Below are 17259 nucleotides of genomic sequence, written 5' to 3'. Positions count from 1 at the left end.
GATAGATAGATAGATAGATAGATAGATAGATAGATAGATAGATAGATGATACATAGATGATACATAGGTAGGTAGATAGATGGGTGGATGGATGGATGGATGCATGGATAGACAGACAGATAGAGAGATGATAAAAGATAGACAAATGGACAGACATGCCACCTTTCATTCAGCTTAGATCTTCATTATATACCACAAAATGTTCAGTGCATGTATAAAACCTTAAAAAATGAAATGTGGCATAAGTTTATATAATTCAGTTCTCCATTGTTTCAAATTCCTAGGCCACACTAGAAGGAAAAGGATTTCTCAGCCCTTTTGACTTGGGTGTAGATGTTCTCTACCAATTCCCAAATGGTGGTCTGAATTATGTAATAGCCTACTTTCAATACAGGAAAAGATGGGAAAATGAGGTAAATACTAAACTAAAAATTCTTCAAGTATAGCAGTGTTCTTCTATCTCTTCTCAGTGTTGCACTGATTACTTGTTAAAGGCAAACTGGATATTTCTGTTTTTCTTCCAGACTAATAAAATGGAAGGCTTGACTTCTATTTCAAATGTAAAACCCTAAGGGGATTTATATCATGTTGGTTTTGAGGGAAATTATCAGGTTTCTGCAATATTATATTAATGCATACTATAGAGGGTTAGCAGTTTGCTAAGTACCATGGCCTGTCCATCCTGAGAATGTAATACATGCTTACTAATAACAGGAACACTTATCACCAAGGAAAATATTGAAGCTATAGAATTAATATTTGGTAATGTCTAACTAATCCAAAGAGAACAATTTATTTTTGAAAAAAGGTAAATCAAACTATGGAGTCAAACTGTATCTGGAGAGAATGAATTTATATATTCCAAACTTAGCTCCTTTTGTTTTGATACTCCAAGGACATGTTCTCTAGAAAATCCTGGAGGAAAGCCCACTCACTGGTAATTCACAAGAGGTAAAATAACATATGAGTTATTAAAAGGTCTTTCTGCGGAACTGGGATTAATTTCCATATCCCATAGGAACCCATATGCAGTCTGTTATCACACAAATGGAGTTTTGGTGGGTGGGTTAAAAATTAGTTACCAAAATTAAATTAAAAATAACTGAGCCATAGTAGAATCAGCCAGATTTTTTTTTTTAAAACAAAAGCTGGAAACCAGGGAGGAAAAAGTATTTCAGGCATACAGGATTTGTTTTATAACTCCTTTAGTATTGAAGATACTCTGGCAAAGATGTATTCACATAGCTTCTAGCTTCTAATTCAGACATGATGTTCCATAATTATTTATGGTGTATATTTCCTTTTAAAGAAGGAATATTTGGGGGGAAATCTTCAGATGATCACTAATGGGAGGCTATAATTCTTTTTTTTTTAATTTAGATTTAAGGAATGGTAATTAATGCTTGTACCAGGCAGAACTCATGATATTCTAAAAGTCTTAGTGCAGTTTTAAGCTAATTAAGCTATTAAAGTTGAAAAGTATTATGACTTTTGGAAAGATTTGGGGATACTTTATATGTAATAATTTAATATGTATTATGTAGTGTGGGGGGCTATTGATATCCCGTCCTCTCACTTACCCATAGTAAGTCTTCGGTCGTCACCGGCCTCCTAGGAGGAATTACCAGACAGAGCACCCGAGGTTTGCAGGAGTTGTTTATTCAGGCTCAGCTACATCGCGACTGCCCTGAACTTCCGCATCAGGGCAACTTATAGGTACATATAGCCAATCATCTTCTACAGCTCTATTCATTACCTTTTAAGGTCATACATCAAGCAAGCAGGCACTAGCCCATATACCATTACTTCCTGGCCCCCAACAATGTAGTGATATATGTAATATATAATAGCTAGCATCCGTATATTACTTTGATTAAGCAAAGGTTTTTACAATAATCATTTTGTCTGAAATGAATAGCAACCCTGTTCAGATAGATACTACAAATATTCTTATCCCCATTTTACAGGTGAGGTTGAGAGGTTAAATGATTTATCCATAGTAATATAGCATGTATCAATGGTAGGACTTGAAATCAAGTACTTTATCCATTATGCCACATTGTCAACATATGTTAGATATAGAGCCATTGCACTTGGAAAATGTCATTTTAAACATTCATGTATTATGTATACTGAGAAGCAAATTGTAGGAAATAGACAACTTTCACATATTTTGTATCTCTTTTTTACAGTAAAAAATACAATATACTTAATACTGAACATATGCTATAATCAGTAAAAATATATATCATATATTGACTGGATTCTGTTAAATAAAATACAAATTATAGTTATTTGACATTAACACAATTGAAAGATTATCTTGATAGGTAATTTATTTAAAAAATCTTATCTATCTAGAGATTATAATCCCACCAGCAGCAGCAACACCTCTTTAAGAAATTTCCTTGCATGCATGTCATAAGGAAGAAAAATAGGCCTTTGCAATTTACTGCATTGGAAACCCTGTAAATGATGTCTTTAAAAAAAGTAATTTCTTTCTATCGATGACTCAAAACCTTGTGTTTTTCCACCAGCCCAGCAATGATTCTTTGCCACCTTGCACCTCAGGGATTCCATTTGTTTGTAGTTTATGGGACTCTGGAATCAAACAGCATGAAACAGGAGTAATTATTTTTTTATAACATTTTCATCTTGAAGGATAATAATAAAGCACTATGGGTTGATAATGCCCTATATATGGTGATTGTTTCATCCAGCACTAGTGTGTATCTTCTTTCTCCTTCCTCCATGAGGAAAGTGCAACATTTCCTTTCACAGATAAGTTCCTTAAAAGCAAGAATTGTATTTTTGTGAGTGTGTTTTCTCATTGTCTATACACTTACCTCCTTTGTGGAACACTCACTCGTTTCTTCCCTTCTTGGCTTTGATAAACTACTTCTAGAACTAAGTCAAATATGTGTGCCCTTTAGTCAAGTATTCTATATCACCTCAGATTATTTGCTTCTAAGATCAGATAAGATTTATCAAAGCATTATAATAATGACGATAACAATAATGGCATGTATATTATGTTTTAAGGTTTGCAAACCACTTTAAAAATATTATCTCATGTTATCCTAACAACAACCTTGGGAGGCTGAGGCTATTATTTTATAGATGAGGCAAAGAAAGGTTAATTGATGTGCCCAGGATAGCGCAGCACAGGTAATAAATGTCTGAAGCCAGATTTGAACTCATGGCTTCCTAATTCCTGGTTCAGTCCTCTATGCAATGTATCACCTAGCGGCTAACCAGTAAATGCATCAATAAAGTCAGTGTGGCATGGTGGAAAGACTGTGAGATGTGGAATGAGAGGACTGTGGTTTGATTTGCCCCTGATACTTAATATCTGGGTGACCTTAATTAGGCAAGTCACACAATCTCACTCACCTTCAATTTCATTATCTGTAAAGTGGGGGTATTATTCTAGATGAGAAGTTATTAACCTTTTTTTGTATCATGGATCCCTTTGGCACTCTGGAGAAACCTATGGGGCCCTTCTATTTGGTGGTCCCCCATGTCTGTACCATTCTCCCTCTTCTGCTCTGACTACTGACCTCTCTGGCTTTCTCTAAGTCCCAACTAAAATCTCATCTTCTACAGGAAGCTTTCTCCCCTTAATTCTAGTGCCTTCCTTCTGGTAATTATTTCCTATTTATCCTATATAAAGCTTACTTTGTATATATTTGCTCCCTCATTAAATTGTAAGCTCCTTGAGGGCAGGGACTGTCTTTTGCCTCTTTTCACATCCTCAGTGCTTAGCACAGTACCTGGTACATAGAAGGCACTGTTTTAGCAAAAGTTTATAGATTGATTTTCAGCATAACATTCTTAAATGCACAAATAAGACAAAGGAAAGCAAATGCATTGGGGGACTCCAGGTCACAAATCACTGTTCTAGATGATTCCTTCCATCTCCCAATCTATGATCATAGAACTAAGGGAGATATTTTTTTCTCTCCTATACAGACCTATCAGGGGGAAAATAATGAGAAAAAAAGCATCTCCACTTTGGCACTTGAGCTACAGTGGGCCTGAGGGGATAGTGATTTCCATTTTGTGAAAGTTCAAATTAGTGTTGCTTTCAAGATACCAGCACCTTTATGGTATCCCTGGGATGTTTTATCCTAACCTGGCACTGTGGAAAAAAATGAAGATAGAGGTTATTTTTTTATCTTTGGAAAGAATTAGCATTAGTGTGAGCTGTCCTAACAAAATTCCCAGCAATTTGTTTTTCTTTATAGTTTCTAGTAATAAATGTTAGTCCTTTGGACAAATGGAGATAAAAAGCTTAGATCGCTATCATTTCTTTTTCTTCTTCTTTTTGAGGATTAAAAGGACAGAGCATTGAAGTAAGAGTAAATAGGGCTTGAGAATATTGTGCCTGTTCATTTGTGGCTGATGGAGCATGGAGGCTACTTTAACATTTCCAGGCCTTTTGGAAGCAAAAGATGGTCAAGCTGGCCTCCCATTCTGCTCTCTCATTTGCTTACAGTTTTGTTTCTTCCCTAGAAGCTCGATACTTTCTCTGTCGTTTTATCATCTTCCAGGTGGTAACAGGCCTTTTAAGTTTCCATCTTCATCTGGGATTCCATTTCAGTTCCTGTCTTATCAAGTCTCTCTTTTCCCATTCTGGGGATGTGTGTCAACCATAGCAAATGGTATTTCTTTCCAATTTTACAGGCCTGCAATTGTACAGTTCAGTGTAGCACACTCTCTTGGTGACCTTCTGTGTCCAATAACTATCAAGTATAACTCCTAGACATTTAGCTTTACCTACGAGTATTTTATTCTTTTTGTGGATTTAAATCTTTATTTTTCTCTTTTCTTTTCTTTCTCCATGTTTGTTTCTCTGTCTCTGACTTTGTTTTTCTCTGTGTCTCTCTCTCATATACACAACACACACACACATACACACACATATAACTAGTATAAAGTATAAGTAGTTGTCATATTGATTTTAGCAAAATCAAATTTCTTATTTCTGCTTCTGGTTCTCTGCTTTTTTTTCTTTTTTCTTTTTAAACTCTAAAGCCAATTCCTCCTCTCTGTACCATTTGTTCAGAGTACTTAGGTACTCTGTGGGTTGCTAGAAATGGTGCCAGGAAGCCCTTCCATGAGACTGTCCAGCTTGCTATGGAAAAGTTTGTTAAGTTTTCATTAAACCTGCCAGTCTCCATAGCAAATAATATGGTCATTGTTCTTCCAGAAAGGAATGGCTTGTGTTTAGGATTGCCATGTTTTCCACTCTATGGCAAAAGCAGGAGAGAAATCCCTGCCAAGCTAAGGAAGCCGAATAAAATTTACAAGCAGTTTCTTCAGCAAGGGAGCCAGCTGAACTCACAGTACTCGCTCTCTAAAGCTGAACAAAATCATATCTGTTCTTATAATTACGTGACAAATTATCACTTCCGTATGTGTTTCTGAAAGAGTGCAGAGGTAAGGCAGGGCCTGAACCCAGGGCAATTGGAAGGATAAAGCAGTGTCCAAATATCCTTAGACCATATAGGGCAAAAAGGACCAAGGCTGAGGAACAGCTTGGTAAAGCCAAATCTGTCAGGCAGGATGATTTATATTAAATAAATTAAAATGCCTGCAAAACTATTCTTCACCTATAACTGAAAAGGGTTTTAGAATTCAGGGGTGAATTTGTTCTGCTTTGGAGGTCAGCATGAACACACGGTCACTTAGTGGGAACAGTCTCAGGTACTCAGACCCATTATTGTCAATGCACAGAAAGGCTTGCTTAAGGCTAAGCAGAGAAGGACACAAATCACAGATTCTCAGAGTTGAAAGCGATCTTAGAGGTCATTTAGCCTAGTCCTTACCTGAAGTATTATTCCCCTCCACCAGGCCTCTGGCAAGTGGTTGCTTGGCCTCTGCCTGAACAGCTCAACGATGAGGAATTCATTACCTCATAAAGTAAACCCATTCCCCACCTCTATTTTTTTTTAAAACAACTCTGATTGTCAGGAAATTATTCGTCATGTGGAGATGAAAACCTCCTCCCTAGGATTCTGCTACTCCCTGTGATTTCCATCTGTTGTGTCTCTGAGACAAAGCAGGATGAATTGAATCTCACTCCCTTGTGGCACCCTTCAAATATTTGAGGGCAATGACCATGTTCTCCCGAAGTCTTCTCTAGTCCGTGCTAAATACTCCCAGTTACTTTACCTCATCCTCATAACACAGAATTTTGAGTCTTTCTCACTATCATGGTCATTGCTCTTTGGACATGCTCAAGCTTGTCAAAGTCCCTCCTAAAATGTAGAGTCAAAAAACAAGACTCAGGACTACTCTATATTTGGTCTGACCAGAGCAGAATATTAGCATACTGTCCCTCATTTGGGGCAGTTCTATTTAAACAATCTAAAATCTCATTAGCTTTTTTACACCCATGTCACATCTGTGTTGATGTGACTTTTTAGCTACCCACGTCACATCCATATTGCAGTTCAATAAACCCCCCCCAGGTCTATTTTAACTCAAGATGTGTCAGCCTTGCATCTCCCAGCATATACTTGTGATGTTTATTTCTTAATTACATTTTAAACTCTGCATTTCTCCTTAATCACTCTTTATGCAACCTCTCTCTCTCCTTTGAAATTATTTGCTATATGAAATGTTTATTAACCAGGGTACATATTGTATTTTTCCCTCGTCCCCCCCACCATGTGTCCCATTAAAATGGTAGATTGTAATCTCCTTGAATTCAGGGAAGATTTTGTTTTTGCCTTAGAGGTCCCAGCACCTAACACAGTGCTTTGCTTACAGAAGGTACTTGCTAAATATTGAATTGAATTTCTTACATTCATCTTAAATGAAATTGTCTAATTTAATCCATCTCAGAGGCAGCAAGGTGGCACAGTGGATAGAGATGGCCTGGATATAAGAAGACTTGAGTTCAAAGCCAGACTCAGATACTTCCTAGCTATGTGTCACTGGGCAAGTCACTTAATTTCTGTCTGCCCCAGTTTCCTCAGCTATAAAATGGGGATAGTAATAGAATCTACCTCACATAGTTCATGTGAGAATCAAATAAGATATTTGTCAAGCATTATGTCCCTTGCATGTGGTAGGTGCCTAATAAATGCTTGTTCCCTTCTTGAATCCATGTCTACTTCCCTGTTTACCATCTTATTATTCCATTCTTTAATGAGCTTTTGGGATCTTAGTTCTATCATTTAGCATATTAACTATTTCTTCTAGCTTCCTGTCATATAGAAATTTTCTAAGCATACCATCTATCAGTCAGTCACTGATTTTTTTAAATTATCACAATAGGGCATAAGACAGATCCCTGGGGCACTCCACCAGAGACTTCCATCTAGGAGGCTGATACTAATTACTCAATTTGACCCAGATGATGCCAATCTGGTATCACCTGTTCATCAGTTATCATTTGCTCCTGTTTCAACACAAATCAGTTCCTTTCTAGTCATTCATTTATGAGATGATATATTTAAAGCCACTTCTTATATGGAAGTCATGACTGGCAACATGCCATATCCTGTGTATGTCCACCTCTTATCCCCTTCACTTTTGATTCTTCATTGAGTGTGATGTTATGTGATTCACAGCTGTATGTCATCACTGGTGATATATCAATGTTAAGGAAGATAGACTTTTGTTCCAGGTCAAAGCTTGAGACTGTGAAAGTACTCATCAATTTCTCAAATGCTATATAGTACATGTGTTCCTTTCCGTGTCTCACTCAGTTCTGGGCCCAGCTCCCATTAGAATGTGATTATTGTTATTAATTATTATTATATATAATATGTAATTAACATATTATTATAATTAATTATTATTATTAATTAGAATTATTATGTCATGCCCCCTCCTATTAGAATGCGAACACTTTGAAAGTGGGAATTGCCTTGTTTTTCTCTTTGTAGCTACACAACTTACTACAATGTTTTGTACCTACTAAGTACTTTTTTCTTCATTCCTTCATACTTACAGACCAGTTTTCTGGCATGTTCATCTAACTTCCTGTTATGTAGCATGGGCGATAGAAATTCTTCATCCTTCATCCATTTGGTTTTCTTCATATGAATTTTTCTAGCCTTTTTTCTTTGGAAAGGTTTTGAATCTCATTAAGGAAATTACACAGTATGAAAAAATTTAATGTATTCAGTACGATGTCATCCTCGAACAGAAATATTCAGAGGCTCTCACCATCTATAATGAATCCCTCTTTCATTGATGATGAAGGGCCATCGTTTGCCAACCCATGATATAGACTTGGCAAAGACGATCTTTCATGACAATGGCAAACATCTTTGTATAAACATTCCTCTTCTTCTTTTATGCCTCACTTAATATTGATAATTAGAGAGTCATTGAACAATGTCATCCATGGAGAGTTATTTTTGTTGAAGGAGAGCCTTTAAGGATACATTTTGTTATACAGAATGAAATACCTTTCTTTTGGTGTTTCAATGATAGGTTTTAAAAAATAACCCAATAGGATATTGTATTTTCTCTGCCTTTTAGTCAACTATGGGACTCTGAAGATGTAGTTTTCTGTGGAAAATTGACATTTCTATAACCTTAACATCTGTAAAATGCTTCATATAGATTCATAGATTTAGAGCTAAGAGGGACCTTGGAAATCACGTAATCCAACCTCCTAATCTTACGAGGAAACTGAGGCCCAGGGAAATGAAATAGCTACCAAGGTTACACCAGAATTGAGGAACAAAGGTGAGATCGGAGTACAGGACCTTTGACTTCAGAACTTATGCTTGGATGCATCAGATAGTCACCATGATACTCATGTACTCTCTCATTTGATCCTCATAACATTCATCTAAGTACTGTATATGTCATGATCCTCATTCTATAGATGAGAAAACTAAATGTCACAAAGTATAAGACCCATGGTCTTATCTCACAACTAATGTCAAAAGAAGGATTCAAACCCGAGTGTCTACCAACTCTAGTCCTCTGTCTCCTATGTGGTCCTCTCTCTCTCTCTTAATATAAACCTCGTTTCTTATTAAATATAACATTCATGATATATAGGTATAAAGCTTCTGAAGGGTCCACAAGCTTTTTACCCTTTCCATTGTTTTTCATTTGGAATCATATTTTCCATAATATTTTGCTTTCATTCTAATTTATCAGGCATTTACTAAATTATTACTTTGCTCTATGTACTATTCTAGGCACCTGGGAAATAAAAACAAAGCCCCTGCCCTCAGAGAGTTTATAGTCTTCTTTCCTCTATTGTGGTCATTTTACCATTGAAGTCTCAGTGTGCATGTTGACTTAGTGTGGAGAACCTTTTTGAGCTCCTTGTCGAGTTTTTCCACCTCTTTAATACAATGTAACAAATGCTGGCAGATAAAGTTGCAATGATCTCCATGGTGATCTTTTTCCTTACACTCATGATGAGAATGCAGAAAATGATGACCTTTGTAAGTGCCCTTGTGGTCCTGACCATGTTATCTCCCCCCCCCCCAAATCCCACCCCCCCAATTCATGTCAGGGTTGCCCTGTTATTCTAGGATCAAATATCAACTGCATATAATTGAAAGCTCTTCGCTTGGTCACTTCCTATCTTTTTAGTCTTCTTATACTTGAATCTTTTCCGTGTACTCTGTTCCAGCCATGGTGGCCCAAATGCTATTCCTTACACATATCACACTCCACCAGATGACCTGGATTCCAGTTTCAAGGATGTGACCTTGGGCAAGTCATTTAATTTATGTGAATCTCAGATTCTTCATCTATAAAATGGGGATAGTCATATTTATACTACCCATCTCACAGGTCCATTGTGAAAAACCAAATGAGATAATATTTGCAAAGCATTCTGTGACACTTTGTAAAGAAATATGTAAAGGTAAGCTGTGATTATTACCATAGATTGAACCCTTGAGACTTGATACTATGTGTTATACTTCTTTGTAACCCCCACATCACCTACCAGTGATATGTGCACAAGAGATGCTCAGTAAATATTTTTGAATGAATGATCTTGAATTAACATAAAATATAAGACAATATCATTAACTGTTGAAACATATGGAATTATGAACTGTAGGGATTCATAGAATAGGCAAATAATGAGGACTCGAAGAGCCAAAGAAGGCTTTATAGAACAAATGGGAACTGAGCTGGGTCTTGTATGATTGCTAAGCTATGAAGACGAAACAGGGAGAGCGGAGGGTGAAGAGTGGCTAACATTAAGTAGTCTGTGAATGGTGAGTTCATTTTCTTGTACCCCCTGAGCCTCCATCCCTCTTCTTCCACCCCCAAATGAAAGGATTGCTATGGTTCCATGAGTCCTTGTTAAACTGTAGCTATAATTAACAAATAAAATAGATAAACAGATAGATACAATAGCCAAATAGAAGCAGACCCTTCCCAAAGCCCCTTACATTCTGCTCCTATGTTCCCTCCCTTATCACACCTCAGCATAGTAAAAATCGAAAAAAGATTTGAAAAAAATGAAGGGAATTCTGAAGACATGTTCCTCCATAAGAGTTTTGCAATTTTCAGGGAGAGCTGGTATGGTACAGTGCAGAGAGTGGTTGGGAAAGCAGTTTGTTCTCTGCTAATGATAGCTATGGATTCTGAAATGAGGCACAGCAGGTGGGACAGTAGCACTCAATTTTCAAAATGTGTGCCCTAAAACGTGTTTGCTTAAACCTTGTCTCTACCACCCTTTAGGGGCCTCTACATCCATCAAATCCAGACCCCAGGAAGGAAATTCAAGACTCCCATTTCTCACCAACACTTTTTTTTTTAAAGCCACTACAATTTATCAGTTACCTTGGAGTTTCAGTTCCCACAAGTTCCTAGAATGGCTATGTCCAAGCCCCTTCATGTACTCTGAAAAAAAAATATTGTTTTTGTCCAGGACCAAATAAGTTTAAAAAGAGGTATGGGAATCTCCTTATCCATGGGTCTTATTCTGAAGTCATAGGATGCCAATTACCTAGCAAAAGTCAGGTAATCTAAAGGCAATAAGGGTGCCAGTTAAAAGTGTTGTCCTTAGAGAAATCTATGATAGTCGTTTAAGGTACAATGGCCAGAGTGATGGACTTGGGATCTGAAGCCCACCTCAGATGCTTATTAGCTGTATGGACCAGATGAATTTCTTGAGTTCTCTGAGCCTCATTTTGTTCAAATGTAAAGTGGGAATAACTATAGCATCCACTCACAGAGTTTTTGTGAAAATGAAATGAGATTGTATGTGTACATGTCTTGGGAACTTTAAAGTGTTTATAAATATAAGCTATTATTGAGCTACAAGTTAAGAAAACATATGAGTTTTCTGTACTTTGGAATCACCAGCTGTGCCTGGAATCAACCAGTAAAGTTACTGGGAGAATTTTAGAGTTGGTAGATGATAAGACATCATCATCTACTTCAGAGGTGTCCAGCATAGGACCTATGGGCTACATATGGCCCAAAACACTCCCTAGTGTAGTCCAAACCTTATTAAAATGTAGTTCCAAAATGATTTGAATGGGTTGATGTATTAATAAAAAAAGAAATATGTAAATAAGTCTGGTTTTCGAAGTCAATATGTAGCCCACAGGGAACTTTATATACAGTTTAGTGTTCTCTGTTTATATTTGAATTTGGCACCAATAATGGAGGGCCTAAATTTTAGGTTGAGTAATCCCATTCACTTTATAGATGTGGAAACTGAGATCTAGAAAGCGATTTTCCCAAGATTACATAGGAGTTGCTGCATTCTAACCCTCTGCTTCCAATTGTAAGGTTGTATTTCAAAAATATGTTTTAGTAAATGAGCAATGAAAAACCCAAAGGCCTCATAAAGGTGCTTCTTGGGTAATTCTTGAGAAATTGAAGAAAAAGGCAAACAGCCAATCAAATGCTGGTCTTTGTAAAGTCTTATCTTGCTTATGCTATCAAATGTCCATTTTGTCTCTCTTCTCTTGCAGTGTTTTCTTAAACATGTTAAAATGAAGTTAATGAGGTATGAGCTTTAGTCTGAGCTCACACCATATTAATCTCCAGAGGGTTTTATGGTGCATTTTTAAAGTTGATACCAAGAGAATGAATGATTGACCAAAAGTTCCCAGTAGCATGCTTGTCTTGTCATTGTCATCATCATCATCATCATCATCAGTTTTTAATTCATATGGAAAGTCAGTAATGAAAGTGTTCAGGTCTCCTGAGTAAGGGAAGTCCCCAGATAGCACAAAGATAAATGTGGCACAGTTTTGAATTAACCAGACTTTTACAAAGAAGTAACAGGGTCTTTAGGTCCAATGTGCTTTGTTTCCCATGTAATTCAATCGCTGGTTATTTCATTCCCCCATTTGATTTGATTAAAATCTCAGCAACCAAATCATTTGTATTGTAAATCACACAACTTCCCCCTTTTATTTCGATCACTTTTGATTGCTTTCGGCAGGTTTCACCAGATGATTCAATTACAAGCTGTTTTAGGGGGAAAATTGCAATTTAATCAATAAGGAAGAGGCTAAATTTCTGAGCAAACTGAAAAAAGAAAACACCTCCAAGGAAAGTCCCTAGTTAAAAAGTAGACAAAAGAACTTTTCTGGTCAAAGCAAGACTTCTGAATGCCCTGAGGTCAGTGTTTCCCAAATTGTGTTCTTTGAACCACTTCAATTAGATGAATAGGGATTCCTTGAGAAAATTTCAATGCCAGGGATATTTTCGCATGTTTATTTTTATTTACAAAATTAGATGAGCACCTAAAATATTGTGTATAACAGGCAATGTGCATAGTGGATACAACTCCAGTTTTGAAATTGGAAAGATCTAAGTTTAAGGTTTCACCTCTGATACATGCTGATTGTGTATCCATGAGAAAGTCACAAGCTCTAGAGCTAGGGGGATCTCTTTAGGATAATAAGTCTCAGAGGTATCACTGGATCAGCATAGATGGAGAGAATATCCACAAATATTCCCAATGTGAGTTTCCAACATATGTCAAATCACAGATCAATACCCTTCATCTTCTCCTCAAACTCCCCCCCCCCAAATAAAATAAGGAAAGAAATTCTGATAAAAGAAAATATTTCCCGGAAAAAATGCTTAGTTAACAATAGATTGAATGAAGATATCTTGATATTCTATGGGTCATGATAGGCACATAAATATAGTAGGAGGACTAGGGGTAGTAGTGGTGGTAGTAGTAGTAGTAGTAGTAGTAGTAGTAGTGGTAGTGGTAGTGGTAGTAGTAGTAGCAGTAGCAGCAGCAGCAGCAGCAGCAGCAGCAGTAGTAGTAGTAGTAGTAGTAGTAGTAGTAGTGGTCGTGGTCATGGTAGTGGTAGTAAGGTAGGGAGGTGTAATGTTAATGGAATAGGAAGATCTTCCCTGTCCATTAATAGACCTATATGTACCCACGTGTTCCCTTTTCCCTTGGAACAGGAGCTTTGTTCTGAGGTCTAGAGGTACACAGGTATTTCAATCACAACTCTGATACATCCTGAGTCACATAGAGCCCATTGGGGGGAGGAACTTGCCTAAAGAGGAGCTTGCTTAGGGGGGAGGTTTGCTTGTAGAAAGGCTTTCACACCTTTTGGTACTCAGCTAATTAGGCACTTAATCACAGGGTTGTGATGCCTTCTGGCTCTGAGCCTATTAGTTGAAAATTATATATACTGGGAGGTTGGTATTTTACTTTAGTGTTCACTTATGAGAAGGACCTTTTGATTCCCTGGATGGGACTCTGAGTAGCTGATTGTTAAGAGGCCCCCAACTACACAGATGTTGGTCCCCTCCTGGTCTGGTGGTTGTATTACTTTATTCAGACAGTTGGAGCCCTGTCTCTTGGATCCCTGTACTAATTTCTCTGTGTTTCTCTGCTTGTATTTTTCTCTCTGCTTGTATTTTCTGCATGTTCAGGGTGCTGACCTTTCCCCTGAGCTAGTGAATGACTTGTATATAATTAATTACTTACTTTATTGAAGTAAGATTGTTGACCTCTTTGAAGCAGTCTTTCCTTTAGAAAAGCAGATCAAAGAACCTGTGCTAGCAGGCTACCCTGGGTGTGTTAGGGTGCTTGCTAATACAGTAGGCAGCAGCAGCAGCTAATATTTATATATTACTTTAAGGTTTGAAAATATTTATTATTACCTCATTAAATCTTTATAGCAGCCCTGTGAGGTAGGCACAACAGCCATTATTATATCCATTTTACATCTATGAAAATTGAGGCTCAGAGACATTGCAATTTTGTAATCACACAGCTAGTAATTATTGAGGGGGAGAGATTTGAACACAGTGCTTCATACTATCTTTACTACAACCAACTACCTAAGTATACCCTTAGGCCACAATTTCCCAAATTTCTTGGGAACCCTCCATAAACAGGATTCTCTAAGAAAATGTCAATGTTAGTGATATATTTCCCTCTGACATCTTGAATATGATGGAAAAAAATATGTATTATTTTCGACAATTTGTAGGTATGAAAATAAACGTATTTCATTTCTAGGGATAGTGAATGAATCTGTCATCTCTTTGGCATGAGGGACACTTGGATAGGGAAACTCCCTCTTTCAATCCAGGTGGCACTTGCTTTGCAACATATCATTTTAGAGTTACCTTGAGCTCTAATGTTAAGTGACTTGTCCAGGGTCACAACTAAGTCTTCCTGGATTAAATGCCAGTTCACTATCCACTATGCTATGAAGCTTCTCCAAAGTCTCCTATTCCATTAAACACACACACACACACACACACACACACACACACGCACACACTAAAAACCAAAAAACCTTCTTTACCCTCCCTGCCTTGTTCTGAAGGCTTTCCTGATCTTCAGATCTCTCACAACTGACAGGTAGGTTCTGTCCAGGGAGTTCAGAGCATTCTATGACCTAGGTAAGAACTAGCATTTAGATATTACATGTTAAGGTTTGTCAAGTACTTTACATATTATATTGCATTTGATCTTCACAACAAACCTTGTTAGGTAAGTGCTATTATTATCCCCATTTTACAGAGGAAGAAAACTGAGATAGACAGAAATTGTCTTTCCCAGGGTTCACAGGTAGCAAATATCTGAGTTGAGATTTGAACTCATCTGCTTGACTCTAAGAACAACATTCTAGCCACTGTTCCCCTTCTAAGGACTAGACATGATTTCATGGACATAGGAAACTCCTTCTACCAATTCAGGTTAGCAATTCAGTTTTTAGAGAACTAAAACGGCAGTTAGGTGGCACAATGGGTATAGCTCCAGGCCTGGAGTCAGGAAGACCTGAGTTCAAATCCAGCCTCAGTCTCTTACTAGCTGTGTGACCCTGGCAAGTCACTTAACCTTGTTTGCCTCCATTTCCTCATCTGTAAAATGAGCTAGAAAAGGGAATGGCAAACCACTCCAGTATCATGGGGTCACAGAGTCAGACACGACTGAAATGACTCCACAATAACAAAAAGAGAACCAAGAAGTCAAATAACTTGCAGGATCACATTATTGTTCAGTTGTATGCAACTCTCACTCAAGTGATCTGTGGAACCTCTGCAACTTCGCATCTCCAAGAGTTGTCTGGGGGACTTTGTGGTTGTTTTTGTTCAGTAGTGGTAGTTTCAGTTGTGTGCTACTATCCATGACCCCATTTGGGGTTTTCTTAGCAAAGATACTGGAGTGATTTGCCATTTCCTTCTCCAGATCATTTTACAGATGTTAACAGGGTTAAGTGACTTGCCCAAGGTCAAACAGCTAGGAAGTGTCTGAATTTGAACATAGTGCTTCCTGACTCCAGACCCGACATGCTATACACCACCTAACTGCCTCTGCCTGGGTGGCATTTGCATGCATTCTCAAAAATTAGTATGTGTCAGAGGAATAACTTGAACACAGGCCGTCCTGACTCTACCCACCTTGTCCCACTACCTCTCTTAGAACCACATGAGAATAGAAATATATCGGACACCTTGGTGTCTCCATAGGTCTTAATAAACTGCATTTTGATGTAAAATAAGGTGGTACTAACATTAGTCATGTATTTTAAGTTAGGCGGCAACCTTGCGATTTGTTAGCTCAAAATATCTTATAAATGACTCAAATGTTGTAACAAATGCTTCAACCCCTGTGGCATCAGCAGAAAACAATTTAGCGGAGTCCCTTAGCAGCTTCAGGATAAAGAAATCTGAGTTATAACTCTAGCAGCATTTTGATGCGGGGATTACATACCAGTTTTGGGTCCAGTTTGCAGGGGGGATTTTTCATTTGTTTACTTATTTTAGAAGAACTCTGGGATGCTTCTGTGGCAAAGTCAGAATTTAATTTTTTTTTCTGTAAATAAGGATACCTATATTTTTAGCCACTCAGAGAGCTCTACTATACACTACAGTTTTGAGTTTTTTTCTACATAATATTTCCTTCTTAAATCCTTATAGAATCTTAAAGCTGGGAGGGAATTTAGCATATGCAGACACACACACACACACACACCTGTACTACTTCCAACATGATCATGAGTATTCCTGGGCCTCAGTTATCTCATTTGTAAAATGGGACATTTGAACCTTCTAGCTCTATAGACATGATCTTTTACCCTGGCTCTGTCATTTCCTACCAGTATGACCTTAGGTTAAGTAATTTACATGCATTAAGCTTTGACTTCCTTAGCTACCAAAAAAAAAAAAAGAGAGAGAGAGTTGGGCTAGATTATTTCTAATCCCTTTTAGGTCTGATTTCATGATGCATGATTCTAAATCATTTGACTCATCCCCCTCATATTTTAGAGACAGGAAAACTTAGGCTTCCCCAAGGAGTTATGGGTGGTTCTCCAATGTTGGAAGTTAGATCTCCCATGGCACCCATAAACCACTTATATAGTAGGAGGCTTAGCCCAAATATCTCTTCTGGGGACAACCTTTAAGTTCATAAGAAGAATAGCTTGTATGTATTTAATACTCTTCAGTTTACAGGGTGTTTTCTTTACAACAACATTATGAAGTATATAGAGGAAAATCAGTAACCCATTTTATAGATGGGGTCTCAAATATAGGGAAAACAGAGAGATTAGTGGAGATAGAGGCAGAAAGGTAAAATATTCATTAAATGCAGAGATAGACACTTACTAGGTGTGTGACCCTAGACAAGTCACCTAGCCCTGTTTGCCTCAGTTTCCTCATCTGTAAAATGAGCTGGAAAAGGAAATAGCAAACCACTCCAGTATCTTTGCCAAGAAAATGCCAAACAGAGTCACAAAGAGTTGGACACAACTGAAATGTATGAGTGACAACACAAGATAGCGGGGGGGGGGGGGAGAGGGGACAGGCGAC

General features: G+C 37.6%; 1 protein-coding gene and 1 long non-coding RNA gene across 6 annotated transcripts in view; one reads left to right on the top strand and one right to left on the bottom strand.

Moving 5' to 3' along the window:
• The window catches only part of NPAS3 (neuronal PAS domain protein 3), a 1174175-nt gene that overhangs the window by 742513 nt on the left and 414403 nt on the right, over nt 1–17259 (top strand). The window lies entirely within an intron of this gene.
• On the bottom strand, nt 1644–6603 carry LOC138175327 (uncharacterized). Its single transcript, XR_011171973.1, has 2 exons — nt 5832–6603; nt 1644–2601 (listed from the first exon to the last, which is right to left on the bottom strand). It is a non-coding gene; the product is annotated as an uncharacterized lncRNA (long non-coding RNA).

Source organism: Petaurus breviceps, unplaced genomic scaffold (genome assembly GCF_028583685.1).
Source record: "Petaurus breviceps papuanus isolate PSGF00001 unplaced genomic scaffold, PetGlider_PUasm1.0 77, whole genome shotgun sequence".
In the NCBI taxonomy this organism is placed as follows: domain Eukaryota; kingdom Metazoa; phylum Chordata; class Mammalia; order Diprotodontia; family Petauridae; genus Petaurus; species Petaurus breviceps.
Note: the sequence above shows the minus strand (reverse complement) of the source record. Positions and strands in the feature narration are given on the sequence as shown.